The sequence below is a fragment of the Mesoplodon mirus genome (assembly GCF_964341445.2).
Source record: "Mesoplodon mirus genome assembly, chromosome: 12".
NCBI classification, from domain to species: Eukaryota; Metazoa; Chordata; class Mammalia; order Artiodactyla; family Ziphiidae; genus Mesoplodon; species Mesoplodon mirus.
This window is the reverse complement of record NC_138988.1, coordinates 102,839,953-102,857,829: the sequence shown is the minus strand read 5'-3', so window position 1 is coordinate 102,857,829 and position 17,877 is coordinate 102,839,953. Positions and strand designations below refer to the sequence as shown.

The following is a 17,877-nucleotide window of genomic DNA, read 5'->3' as shown; positions in this document are numbered from 1 at the left end:
GAGTATCAATGGTAAACACTGAGGACTTTTAAAAAAAATTCAGATAAAGTGAATTTTCCATCTTTATCAATAGAGGAGCAACAGCAAGGAAATGTACCCATTTCTTTAATCCTTGTGTGTATTTTGCTAAGAGGGTTTGCATTCTCCCTCACAGAGTGGTCACGTGGGGCTTTGCAGCATCCTGAAAAGAGCGTGCTCCCCAGGGGACACTGGCTCAGCTGGGCCCGTGTGTCAGCTCATGTCCCAGCCCGTCTCCGGAGCCCCTCACGTTGCTGCCAGGGAGGTGCCCCCTGCAGATACAGACCGAGGGTCTCCTGGACCCTGCTCACCCCGGCAGGCCCTCTGGATGGGCGACCTTGTCTGTGCTGCATTTTAAGGGGAGGGCTGTGTGTGCATGGCCCCGAGCCCCTCCTAGGGTTGAGGGTGAGTGGCTTGCACCATCCACTGTCATAGCTGGGTGTGAGATTTAGACAAAGGTCCCAGCGTATCAAGGGCCCAAAGTCATGCTCAGATGGACTCTGCTCTGGACGGTATCTTTAGAATAATCCTAATTCGGTGGTTCCCAACTTTGGCCGTGCACTGCAGGCCACCTCCAGAGATTCCCATGTCACTGGCCTGGTGTGTGCCTTGGCCATTGGGATTTTTAAAAAGCTTCACAGATGATTCTAAATGTATGGTCAAGGTATGGGATCGTTGGTCTAATTCCCCTTGACTACCTTGTTCTTTGGGCTGTAATTAAGATTTTTCTCATTACAAAAGATACAGAAATGCCTTTTCTCGGGGTGTCCTTATTAGCAGGGATTGCAGGAAAATATTCCTCACGCACACAGGGACTGTCTTCTGTTTTGTTTATTTGTGTTGGAAGATGATTTTCACGTCCTTATGGAGTGTGTCTCTCTATTCATGCGACTTAGCGCTGGTGTCTGTAGCGGACGGGTCTCGCTTACTCTGCGGAGACTTGAGTTCAGGAACTTGGAGGAAGGACAGGGATCCTCTCGCCTAGATTTCACTGCCGGCTCCCGGTCACTCTGCGTTCCTAGGGCAGTTTCATTCTATAAACTGAAGACTGTGATGGGTTCAAGCTGACGCTTCTGTAGTTGCTGAAGTCTTCTCGTCCAGAGCCTCACCACCCCTGTGCATTGTAACACTCAGTGTGGCATTACTTTGGGAAATGTGGCTGTGTGTTTGACTACACCACATAGGCCCTCCGAGGGTTCCTCGGTTTAGAGGGATGCTTTGCCTTAGCTCCTCCTGGGCCCTCGGAGCTTCTTTAAAAAGTCAGTGACAGGGCTGGCATCATCCTCCCTGTGTGACTGTGGCTTTAAGATTATTTGGTTGAAAGTTCGTGAAAGTTTAGAGATGAGGTTTGGGGAAACAAGTGTTCTCCCTGCTTTGATTTCATTTTAAAAATGAATGTTTAGATGTAAAATTTTGAAACTTTGTCGTTGTTTTGTATTCTGTTTTTCTGTGAGAGCTCCATCAGTAGTTGAAGCAGAAAGCATGTATATGATCCATGGAATTGCTTAGAGACCTCACCTAAGGGCAGAAAATGGTTGGCTTACACCAGTAGCTGAGGACAAGGACTGCCTTACCCACCCCAAACCCCTTTCAGATACAGGCAGAACAGAGAAACGTATACCTGTGCGTTTGTACGTGTAGGTTTATGTAGTGTAAGCGTGTAAAAATGTTACTGTGTTTGTACGTAGCTGCTGATTCAGAGTGACGTAAAGGAGCTTCTCTTAGGGACACATTTGCCGGTGATCTTCCTTTGTTTTTTCAAAGAGAGGCACGTTTGGGGTTGACGTGCTTTCACATTTAGGTGATTTCATGGTAGTTGTGGGCGTTGGACTGGGAAGATAGCTTTCTTCTCACATTTGTGTAGATTTCTCCCCTTAGTCAATTACCTTGGTGACAGGTGTGTGTGGAGGTGGGCAGTAAGGCAGGGCCCTGTTGGACAAGGGAACAGATTGCTGAGATCAGAAGCAAGGGCACCTGGTCGTTGCTGCTGTCTTGGAAAATGAGGGCTGTGCTCCCCAGGAAGGAGGGACTTCAAGGGACTCTTGGGTCAGTTGGCGTGACTTTTCTAACCTCTACTCTCATTTGCTTTCCCTGTCTCCTTCCCTCTAACTAGTCCCTGGTTGTTGACCTCCAGGGGCTGATTAGTTTCGTGTGTCACTAAGAAAAGGTCAAGGGTTATAGCAACAGGGCACTCCCTCTTCTGCCTTCACTTAGTTTTCAACATGCTGGATGTTTAAAATGAAAGAGTCAGCAAGGTACCAGCAAATGCTCTTTAAAAATGTAGCCCCTGTTTTGTGTAGGATGTTCTGCCGGACACTCCTCCTACCCCCACCCCACCTTTACCCCCTGCCTCCCGGGTTTTCAAAGCCAGCATCATTTCTAAGAGAAAAAGTTTAGAAATGGTTCCCTTTGATTAATGATAGGTGGTGTCATCTTCATGTAGGAAACGTAGAGGCAAATATTATATTAGAGTAGGGTGGGGAGGGGCTGCTCATACAGCTGTAAAACAGTTGTGTTTTTGTAAAGCTAACAAGTGCTATTCTGGTTTTATTGAGATGGAGATAGATGGTTACAGTGACCTGCCTCCTCTGTGCCAGGCATTCTCTGTTGAGAAAACCAAGATGAGTAAGACGTGGTCCCTACCCTCTAAGGACTTACCAGGGAGCTCCCCGCGCCGTTTGACTTCTTTGCTATGGACTCTTCCAAGTCATCGGTCACGCCTGTCTCCCTCATTTTCCACCTGCAGGTGCCAAGGCAGCCGTTGTCTCACATCCTGGTGCAGTTCCTCTTTGGAGTTCGGTGCTGTCTTTTCACACCTGGTACTCCAAGTGAGGTCCTAGGATGGCAGAGTTTCAGGTCCCCCGCCCCCCATCTGTGTTATAACAGGAACCCCAGGTGACAGAGGACTTGTGCCTTCAAAATGTGTTAATATGCAGATTCCATGTGAGTCGGGCTGGGGGTGCCTGAGAGGCTGCATTTCGAATGACCTCCCACGTGATGCTGATGCTGGCCTGTGGACCACACGGGCACCAGAAAGCCTTCACTCTAAGAGCCTGCTTCATCTCCCTTGGTGTCGGAGGGTAGCGGGGATGCTCGCTCATCTGCTGACGTGGGCTAGCGCAGGCAGCTAACCAAGTGATCTGGACGAACCACTCTCACAGGGAGTCAAAGATGTAAAAAGTGCCTGCTTGCCGTGTGCTGGACGTGGCTCCCAGACCCCTGTAGACACAGGGGTCCACCTCACAGTCGTATGAGGTAGGCACTGCCATTGTCTCTGTCTCACAGGTGCGGCGATTGAGGCACGGAGAGGTTCCATAGCTTGACCCAAGTCGCATTTCCTAACAAGTGAACCGGCAGGGCTGTGAGCCCAGGCGGTGCGGCCTCAAGGCCCACGCGGGCGTCAGATCGTGGCTCAGAGAGGACAGTGTCTGGGTTCCGGTGGTGGGCGCTTCCAGAATACAGGTGGGGTCCAGGTGTGTGGTCAGCACAGGAGGGTTGAGCGGCAGGGTGGGGCTGTGCAGTCCTTGTTTAGTGGACAGGATTGGGGGGGTGCAGAGGCAGATGGGGCGCCGGGGGCTGAGGAGCGGGAGGGCACGTGCAGCAGACTTGGGCTGACGAGCGTTCCGTGGTGTCGGATGCTGGGGTCCTTACTTCACTTAATCCCGATGGTGATGTGATGGCGAGGTGCACATTTTGTAGAAAAAGAAACTGCGTTTGGAGAGATGAAGAAATTTTCCCAAGGTCAGCAGGGAGGAGGGTAACGTAATTTGAATTTAAGTCAGTTTTGTCTAATTTCAAAATCTGTTTCTGAGACTTCTTTCCTCTGCTCCCTCCCTGGCAGGGACTCGGAGCCGAAACAGACACGGAGAGCTCAGAACGTGGTCACTGACCCTGCAGTACAGAGAGGTCCTCGGCCCCAGGCGGGAGGGCACGAACACTGGAGCAGGGAAGCAGCGGGCCTGCGAGAGCCTCGGTGCTGGCCGCTCAGGCGGAGGCTGGAGCCCCTTGAGTCTCCCTGCGCGGGACTGGCCCCCGGCTGGACGCAGGGTGAACCTGCACACGGGGTCAAGGGGCCCCAAGTCGAGATCAGTGTCCACCTGGATGAATGTCTGTTAGGCTGGACCGCTCTTCCTGGCCTGCACCCTCCATCCCCAAGGCAGCCCTGGAGAGGCAGCCCTGCCCTCGCGCGGGCGCCCGGCCCTTAGACCCCCGAGTGGCAGCATCGGTGCTGCCGCTTCGTCCGTTTCACCAGAGGCGGCAGGTGGTTTCTGCTCCCCCCCCTCCCCCATCTTTATGATGATGGCGTTTCTCGGCGCAGACATTCCCTGTTGCTCCAGACGTGAAGATCTGAGCTTACTTGCTTTAAATAAATTATCAAACAGCCCCGTGTGACGTGGTAAACAGATAACTGGTAAACTTAGTTACTTAGTTACTAAGCAGTACGTAGTTACTAAACAGGTACTTAGTTATCCGGTAAACAGATAACTAAGCTGACAGCAAGTGCGGTGTGCCCCGGGGAATTCTTGGCCTCGGGATGCTGGTAATGGAGGGGATTGACTGGGGTTAGCAGATGGGCGCTGCTCATATTCCCTGATCACTGACAGGCGCACGCACTGCCGGCTGCCTCTCTGTGGCGCTGCTCTGTGCACGTGCCCCCGGCCCCCAGGGTGTGGAGGGCCCTGTCCCCTCCCCACTGCGGAAGGTAGCAGGCTGGGCTTTCTGATGTGGTCCTTTTCCTCTTCATCCTCACGATCAAGGCCTGCGTTCATATTTCCAAAGATTATCTTTAAATGGTAGACGCATCAGTGCCGTACCACAAAAAGCTAAGAAACAGAACAGGAGAAAACACCCCCTTCACCGTCCTAAAACGATGATTATCAGTTTTTAATATCATCAATTTTTTCTTCAATGATTTTTACATCGTTGTATCTGTTGTTTTGCGTCTGCATTTCCCCTTATTGCTACATAATCTTCATCGTCACCGTCTTAATGGTCACATTCTCTGTTGTGATTCTGTACCGTTAGGTACTTACCTCTGTTGTTGCGGAGTATCTTGCTCCCAGCTTTTCACAGTTATTAACAACACCACGACCTATACCTTTGTGCATGTAGCTGTTTCCGTATTTCGAATTAGTTTCTTGTGATAGAGTCCCTAGTGCTGTTACTAGGTCAAGGAGCATCAACAGTTTTATGGCTTCTAAAGCACACTGCCAGATTGCTTTCCAGAGGAGTAGAACCAATTTACAATGCCATCACAAAGTCATTTGTTTCCCAGATGGCCAGCTAGGATCAGGGATGCAGCCTCTCACAGCAGGAGAGGCGGAGGAGGTGTGTGTGTTCGTAAAACTTGCTGGTTCGTATGTGCACTGATTTAAGCCTCAGTGACACTGTGCATTGTTCTTCTTGGTAGGAATATACTAGATGTCCAATGCCAATATAAGTCATGCAGTTCAGAGTTTAATATAGCAGTATGGTAGACATGGAGTAAAGCAAGTGTATATATTTCCTGTTTCCCTGGAATTTGAAATTTTTAAAGTTGGCAAAGGTGGATTGGCAAGGGCTTTCAGCCACTGTGACGAGGGTCTGAGGGGCCCCCGGCTTTTCGGGAATATCTAATGGTTTGGAGGTGAAGGTGAAAGTCGAGGAGGTTAGGGGGACAGGCGGGAGGAGGGCATTGGAAGTGCCCGGGCACGTGCTCGGGAGCGAGCCTAACCTGGCAGCAAAATTAACCTCATCTGCCAACTACAGTCTTTAGGATGCTGACTGGAATGCTGTGTTGAGAAGGATCTTGAGGTCCCACCGAGGCTTCATGGGAAAGGTACTGTGATTAGTTAGCAGTTTGTTCTAGATCTTTGTCATTGCAATTTTCTTCAATGCTTTATATTTCCCTTTGGATTGTAAACATTAAATGCCTTTAAGTAGAGACCGGACCTTTTGAAGTTGTTCATTTTTATATCCGTCCCCTAAAGTATGTAGCACATGGTTTTGTATATTATGATGTAAGTGATGGTTTTGTTCTTGCTAATAGAATGATGAATGAATAAGGGAAATTTATACTCTGTCTTCCTGGTTCCAGTAGTTGTACCGAAGCCCTGTGGTCAGGTGATGGGTCCCACGTGTAGAACGTGCAGCAGATGCTCTCAGGGGTAAAGGAAGAGGAAATTTGAGCTGAGAAATTTAGGAAAGGTAATGCTGGAAAACACCTTTGATTTATATATATATGTACACCTCCCAAGTCACCTGTCGGGACCTCCTTGTTCGACAGATGGAGAAGCTGAGCCCTTGAGGCTGAGTGTCCTCCCCACGGTCCCTCAGAGAGTGGACGGCAGCTGGGAGCTCAGACCTGGACCTTCTGGCTCCTGGCCCAGTGTCCTTTATGCTACGCTGTGTGTGGGGAACTTGGGGTGCTTGTTTTGCTACTTCCATGCCCCCATGCCCTCAACCGATGGATATTTGGAGTGTTCTTTGCTATATGCGCACATTTTTTTCTCCCTTGTGGCTGCATAGAAATGTATTTGGAGATTGTGACCTTGATGCAACAGTCGGACCGGGGTCCAGAGCAGTAAAAACCTAGAGATTTGTCTTGAGAGCCAAGAGATAGTGCAGGATCAAAACCCAGTTCCCTACCAAATGACAGCTTCATGGTATCTCCAAGTTTGAATATAAACTTTTTTTCATTTCAAGGGAAGAATGTTCAGTGTTAGTGGTGGCACATGATTTGAGTGTGTATTTGCCACCATTGTGATCCTTAGAAAACTCTCATTATGGTCCACATGCACAGCGTAGAGGTTTCCGGCCCTCGAGGGAGCATGAACTTTGGAATCTGGCAGCAGAAGCCCTGCATCGGCTGTGCTGCTGACCCCGCTTCCTCTCCACCGCCCCCTGCCCCCCGCAAGGGGACAGGCACAGTGGTCATTGACATCCTGAAGCTCAGGGCTTTACTAGTGAGAAAGCACTCGTGGTGAACGTCAGAGCAGGAGAATCATCAGCCCACCGCTTCCTTAACGCCGTGTGGCGTCCACCCTGGGACTTGAACGGTGTGTGGGACCTGGAGCCTGCTCAGCCCTTGCCGGCTCCAGGCTCCTTGAAAGTGATGTCAACCTCGCAAGCTGCCCGTGGTCATAGCTACTGGGTAATCGGGTTTGGAATTGATGGGTATTTACATGTCAAGAGGGCTTTTCCTATGTTTCTGTAACTTTCCGGTCTAAACGTTTGTCCTTGATGTGACTGGATGGCTCTCTTCTGTGTGGTGCTGGAGTGTTTAAAACCGGCTCAGTGTGTAAACTGCTTTCTTCCTGGGAGAGCACGGGATAATCTACTTAGGCCCACCTGTGGCCTAGTAGACAGGATGACTTTTCTCCACGTCCCCACGAAACTAGCTCCGTCCTGCCTCCTGTGCGGTAGCTGCTAATGTGGTTATTATCCAGTGCAGAGCAGCTGGGAGAGACTTACTGACCTGCTGATAGCATTTTGCTGTAACACGCTGAGGTTGGCACCTTTTACTTTGTCTGGTCTTGGCGGGGTTAAAGTTGTTTTCAGGATAGGAAATAGAAGCTTATTCTCGAAAATTTAGACAGTAAGGAAACATTGAAAGACGAGGGAAAATTTATTCAAGTTCCCTCCACCTGAATGCAAACCATTCATAACATTAAAATGTTTTCTTTCATTCTTTTCTCCTGTATAACTTTTTTGTGGTTCTAATTAGACTGTTTATGAAAGTTTTGCCTTTTCCTTTTTCTTTTACTTAACATCTATATTTTTCCTCGTTACTATAGGATTCCCTTTACAGAAGTTTAATTTTTCATTGATAGGCCTTTATTGAAATGTCTGCTTGTTCTGTCAGCATTGGGCCAGAGACTCGTCCTTGTCCATCCACGGGACTCTGGCTGCCCCGAGTGTTATTATTTTTAACAGAACAAGGGGTTTTCTCTAACTACAGGGCTTTCTTTCTCTTTTAACTTCTCTGTGTTAAGACATACACACATGTATGCAACCCTGATAAATGTTACTAAGGAAAAAAAGACTTATACGGAGTTTTCTTTATTTGTAGATTGTGGTGTTGAACTCAGATCAACTTATTTCTAGCCTGTCCTCTTTAGATATATGAACCTCTTAAGACTGAGACCTTTTCAGCTTTTGACCATGCTGGCTTAGTCAGCTGAGGAGAGGACCATGAGCCTCTTTTTAAGCATGGGCGTGGAGGGTGAGTGAGAGCCTCAAGGTCTGTAGGTGACGGGCAGCGTCCCTGCTCCCAGAGCCTTGGGTTAGGCAGGGGAAACCGGAGGTCAACAGCAGACCCAGCGTCTGGTCTTTGGTGGTATAAAACAGGGGAAGGACAAGTTGCCATAGAGCACGAAGGCATGGCCTCTAACCCAGGTTTGAGGATTCTGGGTGGCGAGTGTGAGTGTGTGTGTGTGTGTGTGTTTGGCAGGTGGTGGTGCTGAAGACTGTCTCTCACCCGCAGACGTTACGGCTCCACGGGTGCGGGGTCTGCTGCAGCACTGGGAATTGTAACGCTTCCCAGATCTCAATGGACAGCAAAATTTGTGAGCCTCCAAGCCTTATAATTATGCGAGGCATATGGATTTTATCTGTAGAGAAGTTTTTGGTATTAACGAGCCACCGAAGGACTTTAACCAGTAGAGTGACTTGATTAGACCTATACATTTGGAAGATCTTGCTGCTGGTTTTGGGGAAGGTGGATTGGGGAGGCTAAGTCTGGGGGCAGTGAAGCCAGTTAGGGAGCCCCTGTAGATAAAGGTGGCCTGATGGAGGGGGTGGCAGTAGAGATGGAAGGAGGTGGGTGGATCCCAGATGGAAGAGCTGGATTCAGCAGAGCTTGTGATGGGGGCGGGTGTGGGGCGGAGGAGGGTGATCAGTTGACTGAGGGGGGTGGGACTGGGGAGAGGAGGGATGATGTTGGGGAAGGAGTGGGTTGTTTCCATGTTCAGTACGGATCACCGGCCCCGCCGGTTTCTGCTTCCAAGAAGTAGCTCGGGAAAGTCCATTGGCTGTTTGCTAAGCTCTGACTTCGCTTGATAAACTGCCTGTAGTCTGACTTCTCCTCAGGTGGAGTCTCCTTATATCTTGTTTCACCTCAGTTTGAGCGGGTACGTGTTTTTCTTCTAATGATTAATCATCTTGCATATCTCATTTGCATAAGGGCTCCATTTCAGGGGCTTCTCCCCACACTTGTGATCAGTGGAAGTCCCGGTGGCATGGGGCTTACCCGTGGCTCAGGGGCATCCAGAGATCTGCAGCTCCCTTTTGTCAAGATTGAGCAATAGTTGGGGAAATATAGATTCGTTACTCTTTCATTTAGTTGAATTACAAATTTATATTACTTTTATCTGAAAAGTTTTGGGAGACTTTTGAGTCAAATTTCTTATAGTAATCTGGAGTTTTTTGAAAAAGAAAGAAATCTATGTCACAAAAGTTCAGGGACTTCCCTGGTGGCACAGTGGATAAGAATCCACTTGCCAACGCAGGAGACACGGGTTCGAGCCCTGGTCCAGGAAGATCCCACATGCCACGGATCAACTAAGCCCGTGCGCCACAGCTGCTGAGCCTGCGAGCCACAACTACTGAAGCCCATGCACCTAGAGCCCATGCTCTGCAACAAGAGAAGCCGCCGCAATGAGAAGCCTGCGTACTGCAACGAAGAGTAGCCCCCGCTCGCCGTGACTAGAGAAAGCCCGTGCGCAGCAACGGAGACTCAACACAGGCACAGATAAAGAAATAAATAAATTTATTAAAACAAAAACAAAAATTCAGTTGTGCTTTATTTTAAGAAAACCCAATACAGAAAAGTCTTAAATGACAAAGCAGGCAAATTCTGGGTAGAGATAATTGGTGGTTGATGATGTTGCTTCGTGGATTCTTGGCTTTGTGACTAGATGTGCTTTAGGAATCTTTTGTAATGTGAGGTTCCTATGTTTACATGACTTGGATTTCAGGAATACTCTTTTGGAGTAAGGAATGGCCTACCTGGCTGGTATTTAATCAGCTAGTATTGTTATGAGAATCTTGGGCAAGCATTATTAAGGGTTAAGACCCTTCGCCGCCACGGAATGCTGGATACCGTCAGACGAGGAGAATCTTTCTTTATGTATGTGATGCCTGACCTTTGCCCTTTACTGTAGTTTTTGTATAAAGCTGTCCCATCTCTTTCCTTGCACATAGCGCCTGCAGAACTGCCTAGTGAAATCTAACCCTGTGTGTGACGTTTTGGTCTGTTGACATAAATATGATTCTAAAGTCATACATTATATGTAATGAAATTCACTATAGATTTACCTAGGTAAATGAATGAGTTTAGAAGCCAAAAATCATAGAGGGAGATGGGAAATTCACTTGAGTGAGAAAAAGGAACAAAGAAATTATCATAATACAACCTGAAAAAAAGAACCCACATCGAAAAATACAAGACCTACACATTAAGTGTTTGCAGTGAAGTAATATCTCTCCCCCATCTTTCAAAGGAAGACTGCCATGCCAGCAATAAAACATATATTTCCCAAAGCACCAGGATCTACTGTTGGCAACATATCATTTTGAAATGAATTTGTTTGCTTTATTTCTAAAGAGTAGACTGGTTTTTAAAGAAAAGGGGAACAGAGGGCAGCAGAAGCCCTCATGCTTTTGTGATGGGCTGGACATATATGCACGTCCAGAGGCAAATGACTGTGATAAACTACCATACAGGAACCTGCTTCATTCCAATGAAGTCACTTCCTTCCTGCCACCTTGCGTGGCATCAGCAGATGAGTCGTGCATGAGACGTAAAGCAGTGTACTGCTGCTGCTCAGTCTGTCGTCTTGTGGGGGCATCATTACGGAGAGGGGCGCTGCTGGCTATCCAGATGCTTAACTGGCAGCCTTAACTGACTGATGGAGCCAGATCCCTGCTGGCTGACATATGCGCTTAGAAGTTACTTATAAAGGAAAGATCACTGTAATCAAAGCAGCCAGGGAGGATTTTAGATGTCAGATGTACTACTCCCAGACTCATCTAGGGCGAGTGGCACTGGAGGAGGGATTAGCTCCTCCTCTAAACACTTGTTTGTGTTGAGTGTGTTTTTCCTGTGTGTAAATAGTACTTTCGAATACATGTTACAAGCAAAACATTTGAAACATACACAGATTCTTGAAGTTTTGAACATTGTAAAGGAGTCTGTAAAACTACCAAAACGACACGTTAACAGGCGAAAAAAATTGATAGGACAACATGCAAAGAGCTTGGAAGGCCACGCTCCTGTCCTCACAATAAGAAAACAAGCTCAACAGACTGAAAGTCAGCAGCTCTTCTTAGGTCCGTCAGAGAATTGACGTCCCACGGTACACAGCTACCCCGAGGAATGGAGAGAGAAGTGGGTACCGAGACTCGCAGTTTACTCGAGGCAGAGGTCCGGGAGCAAAGCGCCCACTCCCCCCAGCCCCCCAGGACTGGTAGGAACAGTTAGACTGTAACGGGTGAATGGCTGGGCGCTTGGCTGGCACAAGCCAGGAGCCCCGCCAGAGTCTCAGAAACATCTTCTCCTGCTTCTGGCAGTGGGAAGGGAAGAGTAACCAGTCTGAAATATAGCCAGAGCATTGTGTTCTCTCATTTTTCCAAAATTAAAACTGTTTTACTGAAGCTTGGCAGACTTGGGTTTACCAGAACCTAACTGATTTGGGGGGATGGGATATACCCAATTCTAGTCCCCTCTAGACTTTTGGTCTTACCTAATCAGGGGAAAAAGCTTATACTTGGGAAAGTCACAGTCCAGGGGCACAGGCTCAGTGAAAGACGGAGAGCTGAGCCTAGCACTTCAGGGGCTTCCCACGCCCAACACGTGACTACAGCCTCAGGCTCCTGGATCATAACAAGGGGTTACAGCTGAAAAAACTGCAGGCCCAGACCCTGCTTAAGGGGAAGCCAAAGGCAGTGGGGGAGACGAGACGAGGACCCCTCAGTCTCTGACACGTGCAGCCACAGCCAACAGTAAACCCGGCCTGCTCCAGCCGGAGCAACATAAAACCTAACACTAGAGGCCCGTCTCCCTCAGTTCCTTCTACACAATACATCATGGCTGGCTTTCAGCAAAAAAATTACAAAGCATACCAAAAGGCAGAACACACTTTGAAGAGGCAAGTGAAGCATCAGAATCAGTGTCGGATACTGCAGAGATTTTTGAGTTATCGGACTGGGCATTTAAAGTAGAAATGATTTGGGCTCTAATATGCTAAGGGCTCTAATGGAAAAGGTGAACAAAATGCAAGAACAGGTAGGTGTAAGCAGAGAGATAGAAACTCTGGAAAGAATCAAAAGTTAATGCTAGAAATAAAAAACACCATTACGGAAATGAAGACTGCCTTTTGGCTTACGGGTAGACTGAGCTGGGCCAAGGAAACAGTCAGTGAGATACATCCGTTGAAATTTCTCAAACTGAAAGGCAAAGGGAAAAAAGAATGAAAAATACCAAAACAGAATACCTGTGAACTGTAGGACAACTATAAAAGATGTAATACGGGCTTCCCTGGTGGCACAGTGGTTGAGAGTCCGCCTGCCGATGCAGGGGACGCGGGTTCGTGCCCCGGTCCGGGAGGATCCACATGCCATGGAGCGGCTGGGCCCGTGAGCTATGGCCGCTGAGCCTGCGCATCCCGAGACTGTGCTCCGCAACGGGAGAGGCCACAGCGGTGAAAGGCCCGCGTACCGCCAAAAAAAAAAAAAAAAAAAAGATGTAATACATGTGTAATGGGAATACTGAAAGGAAAAGAGAGAAAGGAAAAGAAGAAATATTTGAAGTAATAATGGCTGAAAAATTCCCCCAAATTGATGGTAGCCATCAAACCACTAATCTAGGAAGCTCACAAAACATTATGCAGGCAAATTCCAAAAAATCTACACTTAGACCCATTATATTCAAACTGCAGAAAATCAGAGACAAAGAGAACATCTTGAAGAAAGCCAGAGGAAATAAACACCTTACCTATAGAGGGACAAGGATAAAAATTCCATCTGGTTTTTCACAAATCATGCAAGCAAGAAAGAAAAAGCTCACCAACCTAAAATCAGTGAAATTATCCGTTAAAAGTGAAGGAGGAATAGACTTTCTCAAACAAACAAAAATTGAGGGAATTTGTCACCAGCAGATCTGCCTGGCTAGGTGTTAAGAGAAGTTCTTCAGAGAAAAGGAAAATGATGTAGGTCAGAGACTCTGATATGCATAAAGTAAGGAAGAGTGCGAGAGGAGGAATAAATGAAGGGGCCTTTCGGTTCCCGGCCCTGATGCCGTCCTCATGTCCAGCACCCATGTGCCCACCCATGCTGAACGATACAGACACGAAGCACAGTGCCTTGTCGGTTCAGAAAAGGAAGAGACGCTTTCTCAACCCACAGCTGCAACTGAAACGGACACAGCAAGTTCTCTGGCAAAGACTCTTGGGCAGCACTGCAAATAAGGAATGAAAATATGAAAGCCACCTTCCCCTGGCTTTATGGCTTTATTGACATTGGTAATGTACCTTATTGTGTTTTGTGCCACAAGACATTTTCTTACGGTGTCATCCTGCCAGTTACATTGTAGCCACATTCTGAGGCCAATCACTCAGAGCTTCAAAAAACGGAATTGAATATGTTGGGTAGACATGATGAGCTCTTTAAAAGCCAAAAATTATTATAGCTTTTTAAACTAGAAATGAAAAGGCCACTGAAGGATCCTGCACGTTTTAACTTTTAATAAGGGAAATATTGATTGCTATCACCTACGTAAGCAGAAAACCCTTTGCGGTCAGTCCTCCTCCCTTTAAAGAGAAAGAATAAAGGGTTCTTGAGACCAAAAAGTAAGACAATCGCTGTGGATTATCCCCAGCTGTGACTGGCGCATTTCTTGCTATGACCTCATCAGGAACCACTGTTAAGAAATTTCAAGTACCTGTGTGAGTCCCTGTCTGGGTCTAGGTTTTTGGTCCTTTAACCCAGGAAGCTGATTGTTGGTGACCTGAGCGACTTGGAACCACAGTTAGCTTCTTTCCTCTTTGGCTCTTTGTCTATTTTGTATGTTATTTTTTCCTCCTCTACTATTTTTTTTTCTTATTCTTCCTTAACATTTTTCCTTTTTTCTTCATTCTTTTACTTTTTAATTAACGAGGCCACAGAGCCCCTCCAGCCTGCAGAGACTATTCCTCAAAGTCCAGAGCATGAGGCCTTGGATCACACCAATATCCTGAAACTGTTCGAGGTAACTGAGACCCAGGAGACACTCTTCCTGGTCATGGGGTGCATCACTGGAGGAGAGATGTTCGACTCCGTGCTGGACCCCCGGCCGCCTGGAAGAGAAAGAGGCCTTGGCAGATTCCTCCAGGTGGTGTCCGCTGGGCAGGACTGGTGTGCAGCCACCGGGGGGTGTTGTCCACAGGCCCAAAAGCCACAGAACCTGCTTTAGGGCGTTGACCTGCACAAGAGAGACTGCACACTGTGGCTTCAGCAGTGCGTTCACTGTCATCAGCAAGCTGAATACCTTCTTTTCTCTTTCATTCCAGGTATATTCTTTATTACAGCACACAAACAAACATCTGTTTTCTATTTTTCTCTTCATTCTCTGTTAATTTTACAGTGTTTCTAATCAGTGATGACAAGGACTGTTTGCCCAATAGGATCAGAGACCCAAGACTTATGTTATTGGCAAGGACCGTAGAGACTCCCCTTGTTTACAGACTCACAGAAGTTACATTCCTGGCCCAAAGCCACAGCTAGTTGGTGAGAGAATTGGGATTCAGCGCTGAGGCCAGCTGAGTGCCTTCCGTGGCGTCTCCCTTGTTATGCCTGGACCTCCTCCACAGACAGTTATCGTGGCCCCTCAGTGGTCACCCGGTCCCTGCCTTTTAAGGGAAGGGATTCCGAGGGCTGCGTGAGCAGGTTTGAGCAGAATATACGACTTGTTTTTCTTTGTGTTCATAGAGAGTGAAAACCTGCTTGATCAATTCCTGACCCTGAACCCCAGTGAGAGGCATGTTAGAGGGAATCATGAGGGACCCATGGATACGCGGGGCCCCGGGAGGGACTGGAACCCCCCGGCTACTGGAGGACCCGGCAGACGGAGTCAGTGCTGTGCCTGGACTACACGTGGGAATCGGTCCAGGACGCACTGATGGGCTTGAGCGTGACGAAGTGATGACCACCTGTCCGCTCCTGGGCTACAGGACACCCCAGCTGGAGGGCTGCACCGTCCCCGTCCCCACGAAGCCCCGCCCTCAGCCGACCCACCCACAGCTGCAGTCCTTCCCCGGCCTGTGAGCTTGTGCCCTAAACCTCGGGCTCCACGGCCTCCCGGGCTCAGGGCTGTGGCCTCTGGTTGGTGACACTGTGTCTCTCGAGTGGCCAGTTCGGTCGTGGGAGAGAGGAGACAACCAGCCACGGCGGGCAGCACTTTTCAGAGCTCCTTGTGAATTAACTTGTCTGCAGTCCCCTGAGTCCTTCTCTGCACAAGCAGGGTAGGGCCCCAAGCACAAATTCTACCTGAAAACCTGAAAGAAAAATGGAGCTGTCCAGAGTGCTGGAGTCGCTGAGCATGATGGAGCCCCGTTCAGCTCAGGGGACAGTGCCCTGCAGGCCGGGGTGCACTAGCGCCCCAGGAGCCACAGCGTCAGGAGGAGCCCGACCCGGATCTCACAGGAGGGCGGTGGCTCAGGGCCACCGCCCTGCTCCTCTCCGCTGCTTACGAGCTGCAGAGCAGACACGGAGCGATGCCTTCGGCCTGAGCTGTCTGTTTAAAAGCCACTTGTTAAATTGGAAGAGCCCCTTTCCCCTGGCCAATCCTTTCCTATTTTGTACAAATTAATTTATCCAAGTCGTTAATATTTTGACTGCTGAGGGAATATTAGGAGCTGGGCATGTAAGTATGGATAATGAATATTTGTTAAACAGATGTATTGACTGGGCAGCTACTATGTGCTTGGATGGTGCTAGGGCTAGAAAGCTGATAAAACATACTGCTTGTCCTCCAGGAGCAGTACTTAGCTGGAGATTGATTCACAAGTGTTTATTAGGTGCCCAGCACCCAGCAAGTAATAAAGAAGCGTCTCTTTACTTGTAGTTGGTGAATGGTGCAGATAAGTGTAGAGGCTGGGCCCTGAACCCAGCCTGGGGATTTGGGAGGTTGCGGGGAGTGGAGGGAAGGTGAGGCTTCCTAAAGGAAGTGAGGACTGAGTGCGTGGGTGGGTGGACGTGAGCTGGCTGAGGAAGGACGGGATAGCAGGGGCCTTCGGAGACCCGACCCTGACAGAGCAGAATGAACATGTCAGGAGTGCATTTAGCAGTGAGCCGTGTGCGTGGTGAAAACAGTACACCGTTCCCCTGGAAAGGTAGGGTGGACGAGGTAAGTTCTGGGCTGCTGGGGTCCAGCAGAGGCACACAGCACGCTCCACGTGCCTTCCTGGGTTGCCCGGAACATAGACATTAACTGAGAAGATTTTGGATGCATGAACTCAGTGCTTTCCATAGATGTTCTGTAGGATACAAGATGCTTGGATATTAATAAATGCCATGTGATAAATAGGTACTAGGGTCCAATTAGTTCAGAAAAGGCAAGAGATTAGAGTCCACTCTGTGTCCCTTTGTCTGTGCATGTCCCAGCAAACATTTATTTACCAAACAGTGCTTTTCTATCTCCATGTCAATTGCCTTTCTCCCCTTTGACACCCCAAACCACTATCCCTGACATCCTCTTTTGTCTTTAGCTGAAGATGGCATTTAAGCTGAGAGCTTCAGCCATTTTGGTGAGTTACTCAGTTTTCCTGGGTCTCTCCCATGTTACATGTTCTTAAACTTTTTATTTTTTCCTGTTAATCTGTTTCATGTCAATTTAATTCTTAGACCAGCCAGAAGAACCTAGAAGGGGAGAGGAAATTTCTTCCTTCCCAACACAGGTATAGTTCAGGTACTGCTATGGAATTAGGATATAATAGTGACCAAAACAAACAAAAGGGTTTACAGTCCGGTGGGTCAGACAGATGTCCATCACATAATCACATAAGTAGATATAAATTTAATTGGAAAATGATCTGGTAAAACAATTCATGTTTTAAGGCACGAAAAGAAAAATTTAATCAGTTTTTCTTCTCTGCCCGTTGTTTGGGGCTCCTCCCTCCCCTCTGGTGTGTCTCGCGTGTCTGCAGTGTGCATTAACCAGACCCCCACCCCAATGGCAGAAATGCCTGCTCAGACATAAAGATATTTTTTCTTCTCCTGGTGCCAGCCATGTTACTCCTTAGAAGATAACATTCGTTTCTCAATCCTGTATGGGGTCATGATGATCCATGCCTTGTACTTGGACATATCTTTGTACTTTGGAGTGTTTTTTTGTTGTTGTTGTTTTGTTTTTTTGCTGTACGCGGGCCTCTCACTGTTGTGGCCTCTCCCGTTGCGGAGCACAGGCTCCGGACACGCAGGCTCAGCGGCCATGGCTCACGGGCCCAGCCGCTCCGCGGCATGTGGGATCTTCCTGGACCGAGGCACGAACCCGTTGTCCCCTGCATCGGCAGGCAGACTCTCAACCACTGCGCCACCAGGGAAGCCCCTGGACATATCTTTGGTGAACTTTATGTACAATGCAAAGTATCATTTCCCTTAAAGATAACAATTGGTATAGAACAGGCTGGGACAATTGACCTGGGGATATACTGGGCTGAACCTAATGGAAGTTCTTAGCTTAAGTAATTACTTATGACCTTTTTACTGTCATTAGTTGTATTACTTGTATACTGTCTATTTTACAAGATTATTGGCTTTGCATTGTCAAGTGTGTGACTTAGTCTCCCATAAAAGTAATGATGACTAGGCGACTTGAAACGATTGACTAAACGTGTAGTTCTATAG

The 17,877-nt window shown here is 48.1% G+C and overlaps 1 protein-coding gene across 7 annotated transcripts in view; it reads left to right on the top strand.

Annotated features, from left to right (window-relative positions):
* FARS2 (phenylalanyl-tRNA synthetase 2, mitochondrial) overlaps nucleotides 1-17,877 on the top strand; it is a 379,330-nt gene that overhangs the window by 17,086 nt on the left and 344,367 nt on the right. The gene's annotated exons all lie outside the window — the stretch shown is intronic.